Here is a 26,104-nt window from a genome sequence, read left to right as displayed (position 1 = left end):
GGTATGACAGCACCTCTCCCTCAAAGCCCTTATTGATCATCCAAATCAATCTTTATCACAGATAGAGGAATAATCATGTAAACAAAGAAATTCAGTGTTCTCCTCTTGAAAAAGGAAAAAATGCTGTTTAAATAAAGCTGCTCACTCTTTAACAAACAACCTGAGTGCTCAAGTAAGTGAGTGTATAACAATTTAAGATGAGAACATTTGCAACAGGAGTAAGGTAGGAGTAAGGTGAGATCAAGGGCAATCCAAGGCACAGCTGAAAGGCTGGCACATGAAGACCTAGCTTCCAAATCCAGCTGTCCTACCAAAGCTACTTTCTGATCCCAGTTTCCAAAAGCAGGAATTCATATGGGGACACATTCTTTCCTCTATGGAAACAACTTCAACATTAAACGTGTATTTTCTAAGTGCAGAGGTTTGCTCATGCACAAAAAAAATATGCAGAAGCGTTATAAAATATATGCTGAATGAGGAAAAATTTGCATGATTTTTTAAATTTCAGTTATTTATTAAAAGGAGAATTCATGAACAGTAACAACTTGGAGAAAAGATTATTTCCAACAGGATTTTATCTTCTGGTGATTATAACATTCACAATTTATTTATTTTCTCACAAAAAGACTAACAGTATTGAGCTCAGTTTCTTCAAAAATCACTCTTTATATGTTGAGTCCTGTCCCCTAGCAGACAAGTAAGGATTGACACCACTCTAAACCTGAACCAGATTTTCCTAATCACAAACTAGACATGCAAAAGTAAAGTCTTACCTTCTGTGGACAGTCATCACTATAGACAAGAATGTGAAATTATAGTTTAACAACACTTCAAAAAGGACAGCTGCTTTTACCTAATCATAAGACTCAGCTTTTCAAGAGAAGCCTAAAGGCTTCTCTATTCCCATTAACTTCAGTGGTCTTTAGCTCTTGGCCTAACTAATAATATAGAATTAGTTACATATTTTAGAAAATTAATTGATAGTGATTTAGAGCACTGTCAAGAAAATACATGCACTAAGTTTTCTTCCTTAGGAAAGAAAAGAAAAGAAAAGAAAAGAAAAGAAAAGAAAAGAAAAGAAAAGAAAAGAAAAGAAAAGAAAAGAAAAGAAAAGAAAAGAAAAGAAAAGAAAAGAAAAGAAAAGAAAAGAAAAGAAAAGAAAAGAAAAGAAAAGAAAAGAAAAGAAAAGAAAAGAAAAGAAAAAAGAAAAGAGAAAAGAAAGAAGTGGCGGAAGTGGCGGAAGTGGCGGAAGGAAGGAAGTGTCGGAAGGAAGTGGCGGAAGGAAGCGGCAGAAGGAAGGAAGTGTCGGAAGGAAGTGTCGGAAGGAAGTGTCGGAAGGAAGGAAGTGTCGGAAGGAAGGAAGTGTCGGAAGGAAGGAAGTGTCGGAAGGAAGGAAGGAAGGAAGGAAGGAAGGAAGGAAGGAAGGAAGGAAGGAAGGAAGGAAGGAAGGAAGGAAGGAAGGAAGGAAGGAAGGAAGGAAGGAAGGAAGTGTCGGAAGGAAGTGTCGGAAGGAAGTGTCGGAAGGAAGGAAGGAAGTGTCGGAAGGAAGGAAGGAAGGAAGGAAGGAAGGAAGGAAGGAAGGAAGGAAGGAAGGAAGGAAGGAAGGAAGGAAGGAAGGAAGTGTCGGAAGGAAGTGTCGGAAGGAAGTGTCGGAAGGAAGGAAGGAAGGAAGGAAGGAAGGAAGGAAGGAAGGAAGGAAGGAAGGAAGGAAGGAAGGAAGGAAGGAAGGAAGGAAGTGTCGGAAGGAAGTGTCGGAAGGAAGTGTCGGAAGGAAGGAAGTGTCGGAAGGAAGGAAGTGTCGGAAGGAAGGAAGTGTCGGAAGGAAGGAAGGAAGGAAGGAAGGAAGGAAGGAAGGAAGGAAGGAAGGAAGGAAGGAAGGAAGGAAGGAAGGAAGGAAGGAAGGAAGGAAGGAAGGAAGGAAGGAAGGAAGTGTCGGAAGGAAGGAAGGAAGTGTCGGAAGGAAGGAAGGAAGTGTCGGAAGGAAGGAAGTGTCGGAAGGAAGGAAGGAAGGAAGGAAGGAAGGAAGGAAGTGTCGGAAGGAAGGAAGTGTCGGAAGGAAGGAAGTGTCGGAAGGAAGGAAGTGTCGGAAGGAAGTGTCGGAAGGAAGTGTCGGAAGGAAGTGTCGGAAGGAAGGAAGGAAGGAAGGAAGGAAGGAAGGAAGGAAGGAAGGAAGTGTCGGAAGGAAGTGTCGGAAGGAAGTGTCGGAAGGAAGTGTCGGAAGGAAGTGTCGGAAGGAAGGAAGGAAGGAAGGAAGGAAGGAAGGAAGGAAGGAAGGAAGGAAGGAAGGAAGTGTCGGAAGGAAGGAAGGAAGTGTCGGAAGGAAGGAAGGAAGTGTCGGAAGGAAGTGTCGGAAGGAAGGAAGTGTCGGAAGGAAGGAAGTGTCGGAAGGAAGGAAGTGTCGGAAGGAAGGAAGTGTCAGAAGGAAGGAAGGAAGGAAGGAAGGAAGGAAGGAAGGAAGGAAGGAAGGAAGGAAGGAAGGAAGGAAGGAAGGAAGGAAGGAAGGAAGGAAGGAAGGAAGGAAGGAAGGAAGTGTCGGAAGGAAGGAAGTGTCGGAAGGAAGGAAGGAAGGAAGGAAGGAAGGAAGGAAGGAAGGAAGGAAGGAAGGAAGTGTCGGAAGGAAGGAAGGAAGTGTCGGAAGGAAGGAAGGAAGTGTCGGAAGGAAGGAAGTGTCGGAAGGAAGGAAGGAAGGAAGTGTCGGAAGGAAGGAAGTGTCGGAAGGAAGTGTCAGAAGGAAGTGTCGGAAGGAAGTGTCGGAAGGAAGGAAGGAAGGAAGGAAGGAAGGAAGGAAGGAAGGAAGGAAGGAAGGAAGGAAGGAAGGAAGGAAGGAAGGAAGTGTCGGAAGGAAGGAAGTGTCGGAAGGAAGGAAGTGTCGGAAGGAAGTGTCGGAAGGAAGTGTCGGAAGGAAGTGTCGGAAGGAAGTGTCGGAAGGAAGTGTCGGAAGGAAGTGTCGGAAGGAAGTGTCGGAAGGAAGGAAGGAAGGAAGGAAGGAAGGAAGGAAGTGTCGGAAGGAAGGAAGTGTCGGAAGGAAGGAAGGAAGTGTCGGAAGGAAGGAAGGAAGTGTCGGAAGGAAGTGTCGGAAGGAAGGAAGGAAGTGTCGGAAGGAAGGAAGTGTCGGAAGGAAGGAAGGAAGGAAGGAAGGAAGGAAGGAAGGAAGGAAGGAAGTGTCGGAAGGAAGGAAGGAAGTGTCGGAAGGAAGGAAGTGTCGGAAGGAAGTGTCGGAAGGAAGTGTCGGAAGGAAGTGTCGGAAGGAAGTGTCGGAAGGAAGGAAGGAAGTGTCGGAAGGAAGTGTCGGAAGGAAGTGTCGGAAGGAAGGAAGGAAGGAAGGAAGGAAGGAAGGAAGGAAGGAAGGAAGGAAGGAAGGAAGGAAGGAAGGAAGGAAGGAAGGAAGGAAGGAAGGAAGGAAATAAAGGAAGGAAGGAAGAAGAAAGATAAAAAGAAAGAAGGAAAGAAGGAAGGAAAGAAAGAAAGCAAGAAAGAAAGAAAGAAAGAAAGAAAGAAAGAAAGAAAGAAAAGAAAACTCTTCCCCAGTAGAAATAAAGGTTTTTGGGGTGGAGTTGACCACTTTTTTTCCAGATAACTGTTGATCCTCCTATAGAAATTAAGGATTTTACACTGTAAAATTTTAAATTTTTTTTTTAAATCATGGTTTTGGCCACAGAAGTCACCTAAAAGTAGAAAAACCTGTATTTAGATTTAAAGCATGAAGATAATCACTGTATAGACCACAAAGATGATGTATTTTTAATCTCAGTGCAGATTCAGAAACACGGTCAGCCATAGCACCTGACTTTGAGTGAAACCTATCAAGACCTTGTAAATTTCTGATGAGACTTATATGAAAGGTCTGAGGTTGAATAAACTAAATGATAAAAATTAGGCAGTAGCAGTTCAGCTGGACTGGAGCAGCTTGGCTGCATTGATACAACCTGAGTGTCAATGTAGGTAATTTGCACAGCTGATGTGCTAATTTGGCCATATTGGCCCTTGTTCCCATTCTGGGACATCAGAGGTTGGTGTGTGGGCTGTTTTGGGTGACACAGATTTTTCCTGAGGTGAAGATGCTCTCATGGATACATTGACAACACTGTTAATGTCAATATTAGTTGTTTCTCTGCTCATCTCTTCAGCTGATGAAAGGTGAGATAGGGGAAAGAAATGGAAATTGCTGAAAACTAAGGGAACGCCAGGAGGAAAATAAAATGCTGCAGCGAGACAAAGAAAAGGGTATGGAGCAGAGGAGAGGGAGGCAGGGAAAGAAAAGGGCATTTCTTGTGGCAGTAAAGAGGTTAATAAATGCCTGGAATCAAAGAGGACTCTGACAATATTCCAGACTTGACCTTTGTGCACTGCTATCAGCTGATCTCTTCTTATAGTAGGGAGTGATATTACTGTCTCCAGTTTGTAATCCTACCCACAGCCTTCTATAAAGAAGTTTGACTCCTCTGTCCAGAAAGTTTGATAGCTGTGGCCTGTGAGAGTCAAGAAGCACAAGCTGGGGTATCCAGTGGCTGTCATTTACACAAGGTTCCCATTGCACAAGGTGAGCAAAGTGCCAAAGAGAAAAGATGAAACTCAAACTCCTTGAGTTCAAAGCAAAACCCAGGTTGCCCTCCCCCATCCCCACCAAAGTTTGTGCAGAATTTTTTTCCATGACATTTTCATCGCTGAAGATGGCAACAGGTCTTAAAATCCATACTAAACCACAAATTCCTCTCTGTTTTATGGAAAACAATTCCGGTAGGGGACATACTATACAAACTATGAAATTGACGTTATCTAACAGAGTAAAACTTTCATGTGATCTTGTGATTTTAGAGTCAGTAAATGTGAAAACCAATTTGGTTTTCAATGTGAAAACCAAATATATTTAATTTGAAAATTTTGCTGTGCTGTTATTTATTTTGAAATCTGCATGTATTCTATTTTATTTTATATTTATCCTTATAAACACTGCTGTGGAAATTTTGAATTTTGAGAGATATTAATTTGCTGTTTTAATTTACCTCAGGAGAAAGGAAAAATATTTTAGCAAGTAAAATTAAGCTTGTTTAAACATTTTTGCTCTTTAAATAAATTCCAGTTCTTAAGAATGGGTGAAAGTTCACTGACTTCAAGAGAGATGGATTTTCTCATTAACACTGTGAATATTTGATGTAGTATTTTTGAACACAGACCTCTGAGCTAGGTAAATGTTAGTCAATAAAGAAGCTTTCTGAAAGATTACATGCAGGTTGGTATGCAAACTGCCCATTCCCTTTAAGAAAAAAAGGTCTAAATGTTATTCTAGCTGTAATCAAAATGCTGCAAATTAATGCACACAAGCCAGTGACAACCATGACATATCATGGAACTAAGGATATGAAAAGTAGAAGAGAAAAAGAGAAAAAAATGCTTTCTTAGAGATTGAAGGGGCTAATTTCTTCAGGTAAGAAACACAGAGAAAGCTGGTGACAAAAACCACTTTGAGTTATAGCACCATTTAATACACACTGAACATGGAATTACAGTGGCGTTGTCCGAACTGGGGTGCACTGGAATAATCCACCCTCCAGGATTAATTTTGCTACCACAGTGAGTTAGAGACCAGAGTTCATCCAGAAAAAAATCTGTAGTGAATCACAGAGGGCTTACATGTGTGAATACAAAATATAATCTCAGCCTGGAGCCAGTGGAGAGCAGGGACTGGTCCAAGATGAGTTTCCGAGCACCTGAACTGGTGTCAGCTTTGGAGGATCTCTAGTGGGATGATCTCTGCCTCTCGCCATTGATATGGGCACAGAAATTCCACTTCTGTCAAAAGCAAGTTTATCTAATAGCAGCAGGAAAGGCAACAGCATCCTTATTGGCAGAAGACACTTAGCAACCAGTGGAGAACATCAACAGCCCACACCGGAGCAGTTTAAGCCCAATTTGTTTTCTGTGACATGTCCACGGAGAGAATGTAAAAAAGGAAAAAACAATAGATTGAGAAGATATTTTCTGGGGATTTCATGTTTAGTTCAATAATCTTGTTTCTTTAAGTTTCTATATTTATTATCTTTTTCCTCCCTCTCTCTCATATCCCTCTCTCTAAAGGTCTATATCGTAATTGTTCTACTTTTATTTTTTTCTGATTTCCCAACCTTCCCTCCCTTTTGTTTCTCTCATATTTTTAATCAATGCATTTCATTCCATTCCCCACTAAGTAAGAAAAATAAGAAAAAAATAACCAAAAGGATTATTTTTTAGTTCTAAGGTCATTTGCTATGCAAATATCATTCCTAATTAATGGCAAGTTCTCTGAGGACTCACGAATTTGAAGAGTATGTGATTTAGCTCCAGTCCTGATTCAGCCCTCCAGGCATAACTGTAAACAGAAATTCCTGGGTGCTAATCCTCTCACCCAGGAAAGATATTTCTGCTACCAAAAAGGAATTGCATGCATGCAAAAAGAGGGAAGGGTGGCAAAATGTCTTTATAGTCAGCCTCTCAAGCTACTTCTTAAGACACATATAAAATCAGGCAAATAGATTGCTTAGCACTGTTATCAAAAAATATGTACTTGTGAAGAAATAAATATATTTTTACTTCAGTGGAGTGTCAAAATAAAGTTTTCTTTGTTTCTTTATGATAGAGATAAGCATGAACAAATCTTTGCTTTCTGCACAATCCCAGGCACTCCTGAAGTTAATGGGAACTGAGACAAACCTGTACCTGATGGCTATTAACATTTTTCTTGTTATTTTATCTTGCCCTCCTGGTCTGGTCTTTTGATTCTGTCTATATTTTGTGGCTGTCACTAGGATGTTAATGTGTCATGACATACTCATCATATCACAAAGGAAGAAATGATTCATCTCGGAGATCATACCTATCACGTAATTATACACTGACTATAGCAAATAAAAATAAATTATTCCTTAGAATATACATACACATTATACACTGACTACACATGAGCACCTGTGGTCATGTATGTGTGCGGGAACAATAAAATAAAATTAAATTAGAATTGCAAGGAACTGGTGGTTGACTTATTGAAGGTAAACTATTTGAAATATCTCATTTTTTGACAAGGCAGGTCATGTATGTCCCCTCTTCCTGCATGTCAGGTTTGCTTGTGTCTAAAATTTCTGGGTCTACCATAGCTCACATGTGCACACATATGCACACACACATAATTCTCTTGAAGAAAAACTTTAACTTCTGTAGCAAAACTGAAGAAAGCATGTCATGAGGCTGCTGGGGAAAAAGAAAAAAAAAAAAAAGAAACAAAAAAATCCCCCAAAAAACAGCTTCTTTTCCACAATTGTGTTTGGATTCTGCCCAAAATTTACCCTCGCTGCCTTTTCTTTTACTCTTGACATATTTTCCCCATGGAGTCAATTTTTTTTATTATTATTTTTAAACAACTGGCAGATTTTAGGTTGTGCACCTCCATTGCTGTCTGGCATCCCGAGACTCAGAAGCAGTGACTCTATATTCATGTCGATATTAAATAAGCATGGCATTTAAAGACAACTATGGGCAACTTTTTCTTTTGATGCTATCTTGGGATTTTTTAAAAAGTGTTTTATATAAGACATCAAATAGTTACGAGGAATGTGGCTGTGCTTTTTATAACACAAGAAAGGTTAAGAGCAGAAATCTTTATAGACATTGTAAGAAGTTCCAGGGGAACAGAAAGCTCTGTGGACTCAGAAGATGGATTTCACCTTCAAGACTTGGATTCAAGTTCACCAGAGGAATCTCAAAGTAGCAAATGTTTTGATCTCAGCCCAGCTCTTCAGGGTTTTGTGTGTGTGTATGTGTGTGTGTATCTGTGTGTTGGTTTCTCAGAAAGGACTATGTTTTGCATCTAATCTGAAGAGGTTAGTTCCCTGTAGATTAAAATTCAAATGGCAGGGAAAATACTCAAAGCTTCTCTGTATGCTGAAACCATTCAAAGTTTTGGGAGAACTCACCTGCTTCCAGACATCTCAGATTCATGAACTGTCATTAATTGGCTTTGGTGCTCCTTCTGTTTTCTGGGTGCTTGGTTGTTCATGCAGCTCCTACCTCTCCTGTGTTGCATGGATACATATCCACCAAGAAACTCAAGATGGGTTTGAATTTTGATATCAGGAAGAGAAAAAGGAAAGAAAGTCTTGTGTAGGCATGCAAAGGAACAGGACCGTCCTGGACTAAAGGGGAGAAGGAAATTGGAGCGCAGTGAGTTGGCTCCATTAGAACAGACAGATGGTTAAGGAACAGTTCATGCAAGCAGAACAGTCTTGAAAGCAGGTTGTGGACCAGGTGAGATAGGAAGGACAGACATTTCCTGTACGCACTATATAGGAAAAAGAGTCTTTGAAAGAAAGATCAGGTCCAGAGGAGAATATAAAAAGTACTTGAGTCAACCTATGAACAGGCATGGAGCTAGCACAGAGTTATAAAGAAAAAAAAGGAGAGAAAAGGAAATGGTTTCTAGTGGGTAAAATGCCAGTGAACAATTCTGCAGTGAGCAGTGGAAAATGTTAGGGATGGTATCAGGGGAAGGTCATTAATTAGTTGGTTTTTAGACTAGGAGATTGTTAACTCTATACAGAAGCATTTTAAAAAATATAATTATATAAATCCTACAGGATGTCCTTTTTTTCTTTTTTGAGATTCCAATTTGCATCTATATTTACTAAACCCTTCTGTCATGTTAAAAAGAAAAAAAGTCCAGATTAATAAAATGGTTTCATATTACTCGGTCTTCTCCTTTATTTTCCTCCAATGTTCTTCATATCAAACAGTTTCTGGTCAGAGCAAAACCCTACCCAGTGTGACTTTTCTCCTTTCCTTATTTCTAACCTGCACTTGACTTTCAAGTGATTCAGAGAAACGACAAACCACGGAGGAAACAGAGATGATGGAAACCAGGTGGCTGTAGATCAACAGTGTTCCAACAAACCAAAATCTGGAAGGTTTGCCTGATTTAAATGAGCATCTAGAGGTCAGTGCACTAGAAGTTGGTTCTATATGGTGATACAACCATGTTCAGAGGTGTTTAGGGTAAGACATGCAGCATAAACAAGGGGGCAATGAAGAGATGAAGATCTCAATTCAGTTGTCTACATTTAGGCATCTGATGCCAATGAAGAGGTCTCAGGTTATCCTGTCTTGTGTCCAACAGCCCCTCTATCAGCTGCAGATATTCCATAAAAGCTATGCCACGTGTACCAGAGATATTTAAATATTTTGGATGTTTCGAGCTATCACCAGCAAATCCACATGCTTAAGCTGCCTAGTGAGATCCAACTCTTGTCAGACATGACAATGTCTGGGTGTTGACTAAATTTTGGCTGCCATTTTGAAAACCAATATTCTTTATTTAAATAACAAAACATACATTCTGCTATGGGATAGCAGAGTGTGTTATCTCTAGGTCCTACTGACTGCATTGTCTACATCCTCAAGTGTAAGAGGACTTTGGAGAAACAAAGTGCATGAAAGGAGACTCCTGCACTAAAAACACCTAAAATTAGCTGCTCTAGTGTACAAACTGAATCCCAACAATTTACAGTCTAACCTATGAGACCCTGGACTAAATTAATTTGGTTAAGCACAGGCACTAGTCCTGTTTGAGAAGCCCTGAGCTATCTGAAGCATTCTCCCAGACATGTGACAAACATGATAAAGGACTTTGCAAAAGGTGTTTCGAGGAGGTGGCTGATGGCCAGGTGGGTGTCTGAGGACAGATAACATAGTGGAAGTCATCTCTATATACAAGTGAATCAAGCTTCAAATGTCTCAGCAAAATGTTGACTACCAAAATATAAACGGAAGGGAGAAACTACCATGAAACAAAGAAAATTGTTAAGGAATGATGCTTGGTTGTGGTTTTGGAAAATTACATTAATTCTTATTAGCAAAATAATCATTAGTCCCTGATTATGAATATGAACTGCATTTAATAATGAAAACACAAGGTTTCCAACATATGCTCTGCCAGAGGAAATATTAAGTTGAAAAGAAAAATAGTCTGGGGCAATCATTCTCACCCTGGGACTTAGAAAATACAGGTTTAATTGCCAGCTCTGCCACATATTCCTCATACCCTTCTTCTATTATTTGTATTATTGTTGACTCAATATGCCTAGTCATGTTGTGTTTTAAATCCTTTGCCCTTTAGTTTTACAGCCCCAGAAATTAGAACAGCAATTATTTTTTGATTGTTTTGCGTTTATCATATTTATTTCACTTAAAATGGCCTTTGTGTGGTCTCTTTCTCAAGTCCTAGTTACTAGGACTAGTCACTGTGTTTTAATGGCTGCAGTCCCCCTGCCTTATTTCACTATAGGACAATGCAATTTCTTTTACACTGGAATAAATTGCTCCTATGGAGAATGGGTTGAAGGCAGTCCTGGGAGAAGGAGCTGATTGTGCTGGTGAATGAGAACTTCCATGTAACTCAGCAATGTGCACTGGTAGCCCAGAAAGCCTCAGATGTGTCCTGGGGTGATCCCAGAGCATGAGCAGCAGGTCAGAGAGGGGGATTCTGCCCCATTCCTCTGCTGTGGTTAACATCCACCTGCAGTGCTGCACCCAGGCTTGAGGACACAGGAAGAACAAGTTCCAAAGAGGGCCCCAAGAACCCTCAGAGGGCTGGGGAGCCTCTGCTAAGGAAACAGGCTGAGACAGTTGGGTTTTTCATCCTGGAGAAGAAAAGGCTCTGGGGAGACCTTAGAGCACCTGCCAGTATTTAAAGGAGGTCCAAGACTCTGGAGAGGGACTTTTCACAAGGGCCTGGAGTGATAAGGCAAGGAGGAATAGTCTCAAGGAGGAATAGTCTCAAGCTGAAGGTGGGTAGGTTTAAATTACGTATTAAGAAATTCTTGGCGGTGAGGGTGGTATGACACAGGAACGGGCTGCACAGAGCAGCTGTGGCTGCTCCATCCCTGGAAGTGTTTAGGGCCAGGATGGATGGGGCTTGGAGCAAGCTGGGATAGTGGAAGTTGTTCCTGTTTATTGCAGGGTAATTGGCCCAGATAATTTTTGGAGGCCACTCCCTACCCCAACCATTTTCTTATTCTGTGGATTTTGTGATTTGAAAGTTTGCAAGGTACAAGCCGCCTGATATAATCCCTTTCTGCCACACTGATGGATCTGTTTGATGCAGCAGCTTGCAACTGGCACCATACTTTGTGCACATACACAGAAGGACCTCACTGTGTAATTGCACCTCTCCAAAAACATCCCCAGGTGCAGCAGGACTTTACAATCTCAATTTGAATGTACAGTCTTGCCATGCCCTTCCCATTTGCTGTGAGGGAAAACCCTGCCTTACAGAAGAGATAATAATGAGCATCCCTGGGACAATACATGTGAATCCCAGCTATTTTCTGCTCGGAGGACACACTAATGAGGAATTTCCAGTCTTTAAACCCACTGCAAGATGTTGTGTTGGTTCTGGTATGGTGAGTTACATTGCTGTACCACTGTAGTAGAAGAAGCCGTAGTGTTTCGAAGCTGACAATTTTAAATTCCTCAGAAAGAACTTATCAACAGAAGAATTATATATTTTTAACCTTCTGGGACAACTGAGGATAGGTGTGCAAAAGAAAAATATCTGGATAACAACAGGCTGGTAGAAAGAGCTGCATTGTGTTGTATTCTGACACAGAAACAGTTAAATGGATGGATTCGGGAGATAAAAAAGAAAGCAGCAACTCTGTAATATTGCAATTGTTGACACAATATAATGCAGATGTTGGCAAAACACCATGTTCACGGGGAGAAGTGAGTCAGTCCACACACCATCTGACCATTCGTTACACCATGGAAGCCTATTACATTTCTTGACAAGGCAACTGGAAAAAGTGCCTGCATGCTCTCTGACGCAGTGCCAGCTTGTTAGCTGGCTACGAAACAAAGGGATATTGAAGATTTTCTCTGTTTTCAGAAAATCTAGGAACAATGGGGTACGTGTTCCTGTGTAATGAAGCCCCTTTGCATCATGGTACAGAATGATCTTTGGGTGGCACCATGAAGGGAAGAGAAAATATGGGAAAATCCAGGAATGTTGATGGGGTTAGTCCATCAGAAAGCTCTGCCTGTTTGAATAAAGTCTGTCCATGTTTTGGACTGAGAGAATATCTCAGTTTATGGGGTAGGCACTGACGGAGGGAAGTGACAAAAAATGTCAGTCATTCAAGTCTTCTAAAAAAAAATTAAAAATATCTGTACTCCTTTATGCAAAATGATACTGATAACTTTGGCATTGTTGCAGAAGGGAGGGCAATTCTTTATGTGAATGATTATTTACATGGGTGAAACTGCAATAGGAAGTTCCTTCTACCCTCCAGGAAGCTTCCATAGCCTACTAGACTGGGAATTCTTCCAAGAGAAAATCCAGTTTGACCCTGTATTTTCTTTCTGTTGTGGGTAAGTATCTCAGAAGCAGGATAGCAATTCACGTTTATCTTCCAGTTTGGTGAAAATCTTGCCTTCTTATTTATAAATAAGTACTTCAGGTGTACTTCAGACATGTTTTAAAGTGGTTATTCTCAATTGTTAGGGCTAAGAAAATGACTTGAAAAGCAGAGTAGATCTCTTTGCTAACTCATAGGACTCCAAGAGCTAAAATCTGTCCCCCCAGAAGAGTCTGTCCAGTAACATGAGCTACATATGACATTGCTGTATTTGCATACAGGGTTTCAAAGATTTTTAATGGGTTTTTTAAAATTTACAAAAGCTGAAAAAGAGAATTCTAATTATAATTTTACAGTATATTTTTTTCTTTTAATATTGAACTTGAAATTTCAATTTTGAAAATTATTTCGGTTACCTGATGAATGGTTTTGCTGGTATATTAGTAATCTTATACTGTAAAGACTTTCTTTTCAAATAACTTATGAAGTACTCTTTTTCAATACAGATTTGTACAGAGCCCACTCTGTGGTACCGTACAATAAATAAAGAAAACTCCCAACAAATAAATAATAATAAACATCATTCGTGGTGTTCTCTGAACCTCTAAAGCACTGTGGCCTCTCACAATCCTTTTTCCTCTGGCATCTGTTCCTCTAGTGATGCATTTCAGCACACTGAAAGTACAGCTTACTCTTTTGACACATTTTTTGTAATATCCAGGGTTGCTACTGCTTCAGTGGTGCATTATTGTAATACTTTATCAAAACAATGCCTGCCAGGAATCTGTCCCAGGAAAAATTTTGTATAGTTATTTTAAATGACAAGAAAGAAAGCCCAGTTTATGGAATTTCTTGGTGATCCTCAGATAATTGTGGATGCCATGGAGTCACTGTGTCTAGAAGCCTTTCACTGAGTTATTTTGCCATTTCATTCTAAAGAGGGAACTAAATTTTACAGAAAAGTCGCAGAAAAGAGGCTAAATACTTAAAGTCTAGGAGTCTTTCTGAGACCTCAGATCCCCAAGGTTTCTAATAAGAGGATGAAAATGAGAATAAGCATTCCGTTTTTCATCCTATTATCAAGCCAAGTTCTTCAGCAAGAATAAGAAGGTTTTGCCCCACAACTCTTCCAAATACAGTTGCTTTTGTGATTCAGTCTTCCTTACCTGGACACAGTTCCTGTGCATTTAGGAGCTATCAGTACATTTTTCTTCCATGTATTTGGACATTGTCCCTTTGAACATGCTGAAACTTTTATCATCCATAACCTCTTTGGAAAGAGTTTCACAAGTATTCACACAACTCTTACTCCAATTGAGTGAAGGCAGAACTTCTGCTGTATATTTTGAATCTTGGTCTTGGAAGCTTACTTTGATTTACTTTGATTCCACATGTTTTGTGGTTTTTGGTTGTTTTCTTTTCTTTTTTTTTTAGAGTCAATGAACGACCAATACTTTTTTCTCATCACCAAAACTTCCATGATTATGTAGGGTTACATCTCAACACTTTTCCAAAATAAAAAATAACTGGAAAATTATCATGTGTTATAATTTTACCATGTGTTATCATTTTATTAATATTTTAACCAATTTTCCTCATTATTATGATGAGGGCTTTAAAGATATAAACACACACAGTACTACAGATATGCTTGAACCATCTCTGCTTCCAAATGTCTAAATCAATTTTCTACATTATTTCCTAATGATTTTTAGCATTAGATTTGCCTTTTTTTGACCACTACTGAACACAGAGCTGACATTTTCATGGAACTTTCCATTATAACCCCTAGGTCTCATACCTGAATGGTAATGATCATCTCAGAAGAGTGGCATTTAAGAAACTGCATTTAACTTACATTCAAATGGTAAAATACGTAACCTGTACAAAATACCAAAGAAGGTTTTCCCTGGTAAAAACTCTAAAAGTATCACTGGCACCTGAGATTGCTCCACAGCACATGCCAAGAGGTATCAGCATTTTGGGCGGACGAAGAACCTTAAGAACCTGAATTTTTTTGGATGCTGGATATTAGACAAACATACCATTTTCTTGACTAAGTGACTTAATCATATACTCACAAAAAGTCATTGAATTCAGCAGAAGGTAGAATGTCCACAGCTGATTTTATTAAAACCAACCAACCAACCAACCAACCAACCAACCAACCAACCAACCAACCAATCAAACCTAACAGTCTAAGAAATGACATTTTTCCTAAATTAAACATAAGGAGCAGCTATGCAGAAGTGGCAGAGGATAGTTTTAAAATCTGCTCACCTTCAGGTTTACAAGTCCATGTTTAAGAAAGTTCCTTAAGAAGAAGCTGATCTAGAGGGAGTAGGTCCAGATGGGACTATGCATTTCTCTTCCCTCTTAATGTTGGGTATGATATATTCTGCATATGACAATATTTTTTAAAGAAAATTCTAATCACAATAATTATAGAAAATATGTACAAACAGGAATTGTTAAATAGGTGTAAAGAGGTACAGCTATAGCAAAGCACAAATAGAGATATAAACATACGCTGAGTTTCATTGCAGGTGTACCTGGAAAATAGATAAAATCATAGAAGTATGGAAATTTTTGGATTGGAAATAACCTTAAGATCATCTCAGTTCAATTCCCCTTCATGGTAAGGGGCACTTTCCACTATCCCAGGGTGCTCCAAGCCCCATTGAACCTGGCCTTGAACACTTCCAGGGATGGGGCAGACACAGCTTCTCTGGGCAACCTGTGCCAGGGCCTCACCACCCTCACAGGAAACAATTCCTTCCTAATATCTGCCCAAAACTAATCTTTTTGTTAACCTATTATTTTTCATTTTGAAGCTGTTCCCCTTTATCCTATCACAACGTGGATCAGAATAACCTGTCAGACCGCTTAAAAGAACTTCTGAAAATACCCATTAACTCCAAATGATGGCGCTTTGCCCTCAAGATGTCATTGATACACCTTGATACTGGAATTTATAGGTGAGAGGCTGCTGATTATATTCACCTATCCTAATATTATACCTCTTCTAACACAATGCAAGCAAGTCACAAATGAGAGGTTGCTCCATAGGATGACTCAGGGAGCAGATGGAAGAAAATGGCCTTGAAGGAGTCAATTCTCACTCTGGAAGAAAGATGGAGCCAGGCATGGACATATCTCTAAGTGAGCCATCTTTCCTGCAGCAAGACTCCACTGACCAGCTACTGGTACCAAGCATGATTAAAATGAATAAAAGTGCATGAGTATTGACCTTAAGGCAATGCCATCAAAGCAAACCCAATTGTACAAAAACTGAAGACCCCGAAATCAATAGTAAAGAACTCATGGGTGAGACTGTAGGCATGTGTGGATACAGCATCTGTAAATCTTCATGTTGCTTTTGAATGCTTGTCTAAAATATATTTAAATTACAAATAAAGTTTGGGTTCAACACAATAGTAATGGCATAAACTGTGATGGCCTATAAGGCACAGGAGATCAGACTAGCTGCTTTAATATCTCATTAAGAATATATGAATCTATGAAAAATAAATCACTTCGGGGGAAATGATGCATTGTAACTAAGTTGCTCTACTTTTCTGCTTGTATAAAATACATGTACTGTACCTTTGTACTTGCCTGCTATCTCTTTTCTGAGGCTCAGGCAGTCTTATCATTGAGTTCAAGGGAGTCTAAGAAAGACTGAGGGTAAGGCCTTTTAAAAATCATGCTCTTAATTGTTTCTGAAGTAATTTCAGTATGCATGTATCTCTGGTTATAAGTGAGATTCTTTAAGACACTAAGATACTCACCTGACTATCTTTTTTCATATGTTTTTATTTTTTCATTAAAAACCTGAAAAGTCAGAGCCAAAAAGAGCTACAGAGTTGTAGCTTATTCCTAGCATACCTGATAGATCAGACTAAGTGACAACACTTGATAAATATTGCCTCAACAAAACATGGTCAAATATTTAAAGAACTGTTAAGTTTTACTGTGCGTGGCTATACCTCAATAACAAGTTAATATTATGACTTTGATACTTCCTAATAGATATGCATACATACATATATTTGTATGTATTTTCAGATACCTTCAGCTGAAGTGTACCTTCTAATTCTGAATATCAACTTTGGGAGTTGGAACTGGGTAATCTTTCAGGTCCCTTCCAACCCAAACCATTCTATGGTTATATGACCAGACTCACTTGTTTAACAACCTTTAAGATTAGTTAATTATTCCAGACATCAAAATGAATGTAAAGATCTGAGCAATTTAGAGCCTGCCTTAAAACAAATGACACTATATAAATATTAACAATACAGTTGCTTATTCTGCTTTTGGTTATAAAGTACAGAAATAGAGATATCTCCTGCAGGATGAGGTAGTGGTATTTTGTATTTTACCACATTTCAGAACAGCTGCTTTACATCATTTTCAAATGGTACTGCCTTAATTTTTTTGACTTCCTCAGTATAAAAGCCCATATCAAACTGAGACTGATGTACTACAAAATAATACTAATCAGGACGTTTTATGCCTGGAAAGTCAAAAGAACCCCGAGAGTGTCCAAGTCCTATGGATTACAGAAGCCTTCATTCCTGGTGTAATATGAGCTCCATCATTTAAGCCAGCTGCTTCAGAGATGTGTGAGGAGGCTGAATTTCTGTAAGTGTTCAACTCAATTGTCTGTTCAGAGCAAATGATGCAAAGACAGAAAGAACTTTGGGAGCGTGGTCAGACGTGGTGATTCCTCCTCCAAAAGAAATCTGCAAAGCTCCTGAGGGTGCTCATCAGCGTTAAGAATGTACTTGAACCCTGTCCTCTGTGATTGCCTTGATTGCCATGGGAGTACTGGCAAGGAAAACAGCGTCAGACACTGTCAGTTGTCCAGTTCATGGTTAAAAGAGTCAGATAAAACTTGGTAAAACACCCCTGCGTTAGACCAAATCTGCTGGAACCGCCAAAGCAAACTAAGAGAGACAAAACAAAGGGCACATCAACATAATGTACATATTGTGAGGATTCTTGAAGGTCAGAGCATGCTCTTTTACTTCTTAGTGACATATAATGCCAATATTTGTCAGACCTTGATGAAGACCAAAGCTCAGTCAGAAAAAAAAGCACTGCATGACATTTGTTCTCAGACCTCTACCTTTGAACAGCCTTTGTTGTAGGCACCTGGCTATGGACGTAGTTTGTAGCTAGAAAGAAAAATCTAGTCTGGGTTTGGAGGCAGGGAGAGGGCTTCAGCTGTGATGGTGAGCACTGATGAAACAGTCTCACAAAAATAGAAGTCTTTTCTCTCCACAGGCAACAAATTAATGGCAGGATTTATCCCAATTAAAATTTACTCTGAAAATCAACTAGAGAGTAAACTTAAAATTTATTTATTAAAATTTATTATATATGAATTGATTTGGATTTCATATTGATAGAATGTAATGGGAAAAATGAGGAATTTAGTTTTAACAAGTTATCTAAACCCAATAGGTTTTCCAAGTCTTTGTCTCTCTGTAAATCTTCAGGGTGCAGACCTCCATATAGCCATCAATCTATTCAAAAATTCATTCTTTTGAATAAGGCTGATTAAATTTAAATATAATTCACCAAACATGGAGAGTTTGATGATTTTCTTCTTTGTTTTATTTTTTTTTTAATTTCTTTTGCTTTGGTTTTTTAGTTAACATAAGAACAACTCAAATCATTTTAAGGTACTAAAAAAAACTCTGACAACATCTAGAAACCAATATTTTCACAGGTTGTTAGTGTTTGTGTGTACTTGCACCTTGTGAATCACTTGTGAGTATTTGTGTTTACTTGTACCTTGTGAATCACTTGTTTGTAAATGAGTGTATTTAAGAAAGGTTTTTTAATTACCATTTATTTTTTTAGTAATTTCTTTCTCTGGAAACTGTTTGCAAATGACACTGTCTAATTTGATAGCATTAGAAGACAAGGAAAGCCATGAAAAAGTTGAGTTTAAAACTTTAGTTATTTTTCACAGGAATGCCATTGATGAAATAAATACTGTGAATTTGAAGATTTCCTTTTTTTATGCTTTTTTTTTGTTAACTTTGTCAGCTCTGCTGAAGAAATAAAATGATATAAAATGACATGAAATGGATTAAAATAAAATAAAATAAAATAAAATAAAATAAAATAAAATAAAATAAAATAAAATAAAATAAAATAAAATAATGTGAAATTAAATAAAATCCTTCATCTGTCCAGAAGGAGGACAATACAGAGGCTTGATTCTATTGGAGAAATACTCCAAAATTTTTATGAGAAATTTTTGATGTGAACTGTGTTCTCAGATTTTTAGTGATCTCAACATGAAGATGAATCTCCACATCATTTATTAAAATCAAACCAAAGAGCCCCTCAACTACCACAAAAGAATGAATTATTGTCTAAAATAGTAGAAATGCCATAATACAAAATGATTAAATTATTTTACTTAGGAAGCATCATAGCAGGAAGACCACTTAGGGATAGCTCAAAGATGCTGGATATATGAGAGCTGAATGCTAACCTAGTTTTCAGCTCTGTCAGAAAGTTTTGTAAAGGGTTCAGCGGACAGGCAGACACCTAAATCTAGTGTTTAGCTCCTCCACAATAATAAATAATCACAGAATATCTTTCATGGCTGTAAAAATAAATATTAAAAGTACTACTTTCTCGTCAGACTGATCTAGCATGGCTTCATTTCCCTTTCTAGTCTCTCTATGAAATAGTTATTTGAAATAGAAATGGCCATAGTTATTTCTGCTTGTGCTCATATGGGTACCTGTAGCTGTCAGACTCACTTTTCCCAATTTTTGAGCCCATTAGTCACTTTTATCAAATCTGATCAGGGGTTTGAAAACTTTAATGAAAATAGCTGGTCTGAAAATGGAGCGAGAAAATATTAATTTCCTCAGCACATGTAAGAATGCAGAGTTTTTTAAACCCTTCTGAAATGAGAGAGCACACAGAGGGAAGATGAATACACATCTTAAACAAATGTGGTTACATCTAGAAGGTGCATTTATCCCTCGATCCAAAAGCAAAAAGATAAGTCCAGTGTATGGCAGAGACACTCTGACATCAAAAATGGTTTGAAGATGAGGTCTTCATGATTTGATGCTGAAAGTTTCCTGGTATTTACAAGTGTTCAGCATTTCACAATATTTAAGTGTTTCATTGGGATTTTGTAGTGAAAATGAAGTACATGACACTTGAAAATGTAATGTTACCTCTGCCTATAGTCCAGTGAGCAACAGGTTAATTAAGCAGCAAATCTACATCTTATATTCAGATGCAGTTTTGGTAAGTGCATTAAAATGGCTGTGACAGACAAGAAAACATGTATGATACTGATGGTAAATTTTCCAGGTAAATCTCTTTTCTTCATGAGCCATGATCTCTATTTTACCATTTCAGCTAAAAAATTACTCACAAGCATGGCAACAGGTACCGACTGATGTCTCTCACCATTTTGTTTGTCTCCTCCTTCCTCTGCCTAGCACTAAAATTTTCTTTTCCACTGTGGAAGCCAAGCAGAGTCATATGTTACCTTTTAGACGCCACACCAGTTTAATCACATTGATAGAGGGCTCTGCAATCAAAGTGACAGTGCAACGATGATTTGCATCATGCCTGACTCATTACTTTGTGGAGGATTTGGCATGCCAATCAATGGAAAATGATGTGCAGTCCCTTGAAAAATGACAGTAATCCATTTTCCACCATTTGGCAAGAGAAGTCCTTGACAGACTTACAAGTTAGGGCCAAAGCCAAAAATTATTTGGCACGTTCCTCACTTTGCTGCCATTTTGTAAATCCTGAGGGTATTGATCAAAGCAGCAACTTTTTTTCTTTAATGTTAAAATCCTTACACCCTTCAGGATTTCCTTTTGTTTTCCAGGAAAGTCTTTGAATGTACAGATGTTCTGTGTGTTCATGTTGAATTCTATTATGACATCAAGTGCTTCTAAATGAGCACTGCCAGTTGTTAACATCCTAATAATGCTAATAACATCCTGTGACAGCATTGATAGCATCCTTCAGCAGCATCCTTGTCCAGTTCCCAGAGCAATTGTACTTAGCTTCTGCAGAAAGCTTTACACGAGTCCTTGACCCTCCTTAGGAAGTTGTTGGACAGAATTTTCACAGCACATCTGCATTCAGGACGCATCTGCATGGGCCCAGAATGGTGGTCTGCCCCATTCAACACCTATTTTGGTTAAGTTGAGGTGTCTTCTGTTGGGGTTTAAGAGAAAGCACAGCATTGCTATCACCTGGAAAGCAATGGAGGTTTCTCTGAACATCTCAGGAGCTGTGAAGACACAGCTGAGCACTCTGGAGATTCCATGTATGGATCCTGATTAATCTCTAAATGCCGGCACCAGGGCTGGTTTGGATTGTTTGTTACTCTAGGCCTTCAATCCCTGCACTGCAACACCATGTGGGCTGCCAAAAAAGTGGGAATGTGTGTCAGTTTTTAATTTCAGGATGAGTTAAATGCTTTCTGAAATGTCCGCCTTAGTTCATTGATTCTAGAAATATTAAAAGGGATCAGGTTAACCTGTGACTCCACTCTTTTGTGCTGGTACTGGAGGGGAAAATGTGTCCTCTGCTTCCTCTTCGGTGATCTTAAATATTTGCTTCTCTTTCTCCAAGAGTTCGATCCTGTGCATTTCAGGGAACTGATCTAAAAAATGTAAAAAAACAAACAAACAAACAAAAAAAGACTAAAGAGGAACGCATTATTTTTTCCAATTTTTTTCTCATTTTTTCAGATGCAGAAACATTTTACTTGAATTGGTTTTTACCTTGACAAATAGTCCAGACAGTATAATTAATACAGAAATTCATTGCAATGTTGGGCCAGAAAAGGTAAATAATAGTACAGTGTATCTGAAAACAATATTAATGTTCAAGTGAAATTTAGGTTTAGATGAGACAGCTAAGTGTATATGGTATGATGAGTTTTGCTGAGAATTCCTTTCTTTCATCTTTTTTAGTGAATATTCTCTTCGTGTGAGCAAACATAGTGCTTATTTATGTGTATTTTAAGTCTAAGATGGAAAACTCTGTCATTTATATGGGAAAATGATCTGGTGAAATCTGTCTATTACTAGGAAAATTCTTTGTATATATGCATATACAGTCAGCAAATGGAGCTATGTGTATGCTAAATGTGATATTTATTAAATTCTCTTATTGTTAAAGCAGAGAGATGTTATTCCCTGCTTACATTCACTTGCTGTCATTGGTTTACAAGTCTAGTTTCGAGATGTGGTATTTTTAGGATGTTGCTCTGCAGAGATGATTTTAAAATAAATACTATCAGGCAGCTTTACAAAACAAGTGAGTGAGAGAAAAACATACTTTTTTCAGTTGTAGACAGTTATTGCCACATTACTTTCCACCATAAATAATAGAAAGCAGGCTGAGTTTTGTGTTTTAGCTTTAGTATATATAAATATTATGAAGGAGAGCATCTGCAACAAATTTTTTACAAGAAACTTGGAAAAGTACTAAAAATGTTTTGAAAATTAAGCATTTAAAGACAAACAGAGGAGGCAGAGGAGGCAGAAAAAACAGAACATTGACAGGCTTAATAATTTTTTTCCCTCCAAACTTGCATAGCTGTGCAAAACTTGAAGCTGAAACTTTTTGTAAGAAGGAATAGAAAGTTTCAAAAATAAAGCTTTCGAGGCTCACAGTGGGATTTTCTCCAACTCTTTCTCCTTTCCTTTTCCAGTTAGATCAAGAGTTCTATTCTCAATGGCAACACAGAACCAACCATGTGTAACACAGTTATAGAAATGCACATACAACTCCAACGTTGACAGTTCTGGTTCAAGCACCCATTTCACCTGTTTCAAGACCAGATCCTGAATATCCTGAATTTTCATTTCCCATGTACAAGCTCACTTCTGGGTTAGTGGGAACTCAATATATGTGAGCTTCTCACATGCTGTGGTTTATATTTTTCTCCACCAAAAAAAAAAAAAAAACCCCAAAAAACAAAAAAACCTTCAAGACAGCTTGTATTTTCCTGTTAAAAATGTTGAAAATATCTTTAGGGCAAAAAGCTGTTTCTCGCCTATATCTTCGTATTGATTTATTAAAATATATAGGTCTGTTCTGCACAGGCTGAACTTATACATCATTGGAGATAAATAATACTGCAAAGAGCTTATAGTATAAACAAGCCAGATGAATGGAAAAAGAAAATATTATCCCTACATAATAAATGGGAGTTTGAAAACAAGCAGTCTGCCTAAGGAAGTCTGGCTGAGTGCTGAACTGGAATCTTTTTATCCAGAATCCTGATGTCTCCAGCACAAAGCTGTCATCTCTTGTGCAAAGCCTGTAACCCTAGGTTTGATATACAGATCTAGCTGAACTTTTTTGAAGAGAAAATAAAATCAATCTATTCCACTCAGTCAGTCTCTGCGGCATTATACAGAAAAATTCTGATTTTGCATATTGGATATATCATGTTGTCACTAAAGCAGCTTGAGCATTTTTTTATCTACCCTCTTTACCAGACGATTGTAAGTTCGCAGAGAAATCAGAGGAAATATTTATTGCTTGAGTGATGACATTCATTAAACCTGACCAACTTCCCCAAATTTAGGCAAGTTCTGTATTTCATGTGGCTGACAGGTAGTCATAATGCCAATTTGGTGCTGTGATGTGAATTTATTGCTTGCTCACGCATCACAGAGGACTGATACATACATGCAACAGAAAGAAGGAAAATTAAAAAAATTAATTATTTGCACAGTCCAGCATGTATTAAGAGTCTTATCATCTGTCCTTATATTTTTGGATATATATTTTCAGTTTGCCAATACTTTGTGCTCTGCAAGATTTGAAGTGAAAAGGCATGGGTAGAAATGGACCACTCAAGTACAGAATGTGGCCAAGCCTCTTTCCCTGTTAGAAAAAAAGAGTATTATTACAAACTGTTTCATATGCTTAGCCAGAATATTTTTGTATTGCTTTGCATAAGCTTCCTTTGTTTTTCCTTCGTAAAAGGACATTGACAAGCCAGAATCCTCTTAATCCAGCACTTCTGGATTTCAGCATTTGTGCAGTTACATCTTGTTTTATACAAAGGGAAATAAATGGCGACAAATGAATTACGGGGCTGTAAATCAACTGAGTACTTCTGCTGAGATTCATCTCAGGGAGATTGCAGAACAGCAGTGCTAACAAAATCTGGATGGAAATACAGAATACTTTTATCTGATAATTCATGTTTCCTATCATCAGTCTGAGGGAAGTTTGGAGTATAGTGCTTTGTTAGCATAATTATTTGATGCATAGGTATTTGAAAGCCATTATCATAAGGGTGGTTGATATTCATATGGAGATTGAATGAAATTTGGATAATCCTGGAGCCCTAAAACAACACAAAACCTGATCAGATCTACTTTTGCTTTTGTCCCTGAAACACAAAAGTCTTGCCACTTCCAAGGAAAGGTGGAACTTTAACGTTCCTAGGATATCAATGAAGCCCAAAATTAGATCTGTGTATGGGGTAATGTGTGCTCTGACAATGAATCTATGGCTACTTCTGTGCCAGGGGGTTCCCAAATCACAGAAGCAGATTCAGAGCCTTAGTGGTTCAAAAGATGTATTTTAATCACCAAAAGTGAATGAACATCACTGCAAACTCTTTTCTCAGCTGCAGCTGTCTTCAGTTACAGTCTATATACAGGCAGAAGTGCTGATGATGTTTATGGCTTTTCCATCTTACTCTGGGTTTCATTGGATTTTACTGTAAAGAAAGAAATGCTTGAAAAAAGGATCTGGTTATTAACATGCACAAGGAAAAAGAACACCAAACCCTCATCAAATGAAAAAACAGAGGAGGAGGGTGGCCAGGCACTGAACAGGCTTCCCAGGGCACTGATCACAGTCCTAGGCCTGATAGAGTTCAGGAAGAATTTGGGCAACACTCTTCAGCACATGTTGTGAGTCTTGGGATGTCCTGAACAGGGCCAGGAGTTGGATTTAGTGATCCTTGCAGGTCCCCTTCAACTCAGGTTATTCTATGATTATAAGAGGCATCAGAGGCATCGTCAGCTGGTAGGAAATGCAAGTGCAGAGATGTTTCCCTTGTGCTTTTAAAAAGCAGCCTCTTCCTGCTGGGCCAACAGAGCATGATCTGGCACATGAAAGACACTTGGTGTCTCAGTTTGCCTTTGGTGCTTTTTAATGAGGGACTGCAGAACTCTTCACAAGGAGAGGCAGATCCAGGGCTGTGGAAACCCTCTATCCAATCTCCAGCTTGGCATTTCAGCTGTGTATACTAGGGGGACATCCTCAGGAGGAGAAATGGCTCCATCTAAAACCTCATCTCACCTGGGAGAATATCTTAACATCCCACTGCAGGTACTGTGCTCCCTGGGGCGCAGTGGAACGAGTTTCACTTAAATTGTCAGCAATGGGGCTTTGTGCAAGGACACTTTCAGGATGGAAAGGCACAGAGAGGAAGGGAGGTGGTGACGTGTTTCACAGCTCAACAGGGTCAAGAACATGAAGAAATATTGACCACACATGTGGAAAGCAGCAGAAGTTGAGATAGTGGGTTATAACTGCAGTGATAGCATAAGCAAGAGTCTTAGTCACACAGCAGAAAAGCAGAGTTTTGTCAGCCTGTGGTCTTGTGATGGTTTGATGGTTCTCATTAAAAGCCAAAATCCATTCCGCAAATGTAGTATCTTGACTCAAGAGATGCACTGCCCAAGAATGTGATAAGTGTGTTTGAAATTATCTCTATATTCTAGCAGTACTTCCTACCTAGCTATGATAAATATTTCCAGCCTGAACTTCATTTCACATCTTTACATTTTTTTCTCCTAGAAATGTGATAATAATTCTCTATTCTTCACTGCGGTCTGCCTGAGACAGGTATTTTAAAGTCAATGATTTCAGGGGGCAAAGTCATATAAGCTAACCACTGTTATACTAATTCCAGTTATACAAAAGTATACTCAGGTTTTGGGATATGAGAATAGACTGTTGACTTCAGAAAGTCTTGGGCGCCCCATTGAAATTGAGGCTATAAATTGAATATATTGTTAACATGACTTTAGCTTGGATTCAGACTAAATTCCCTTTTGTTCTGTCATTGTTATAAATTTCATTCAGTAAAATCAGTCATGCAGCTATTGGTGGGTGAAGAAGAAAATCATATTTAAAAATAGGGGATTAAATTAGGGAAAAAAAAAGTTACACCAAGGCAGTGTAAAAATAAAAGAATAATAATAAAAAGCCCTACAAATAAATAACAGCCAACCAGAAACAGAATTTTAAAACATAATTGGAATTAAAAGAAATAAATGTGTTTTGCTCTTATCTAATCGATCACTAGAACAGTAATGTGGTCTTTGAATTAAAACATGTAGTTGGATGAGAACAAATCCATCCTAACTGTGACTCCATTAACACCAAGTGTTACACTACGTGGGCTTTGACAGGAATATGCATGACTACCTGAGGCAGGAATATGAATTCAGTAATGGGCCAAATCCTGTCAATGACTCTTTTTCATTAGCTGGAGTTGGGTCTAGGCACCAGCAATTTCAGACCTGAAGGAGACTTGGAATAAATTGGTGGCATTACTCCTGTGGAAAACTGAGGAATTGTGGCGTGATTAAGTAATGTATTACACAGAAAATTGGTGGCAAAGTTGTGAACAGATCCTAGATCAGGTACCTGTCACCTGCCTTCTTAAA

Source organism: Ammospiza nelsoni, chromosome Z (genome assembly GCF_027579445.1).
Source record: "Ammospiza nelsoni isolate bAmmNel1 chromosome Z, bAmmNel1.pri, whole genome shotgun sequence".
Classification (NCBI taxonomy): Eukaryota; Metazoa; Chordata; class Aves; order Passeriformes; family Passerellidae; genus Ammospiza; species Ammospiza nelsoni.
The sequence above is the reverse complement of the archived record's forward strand: the minus strand, read 5'-3'. Positions refer to the sequence as shown.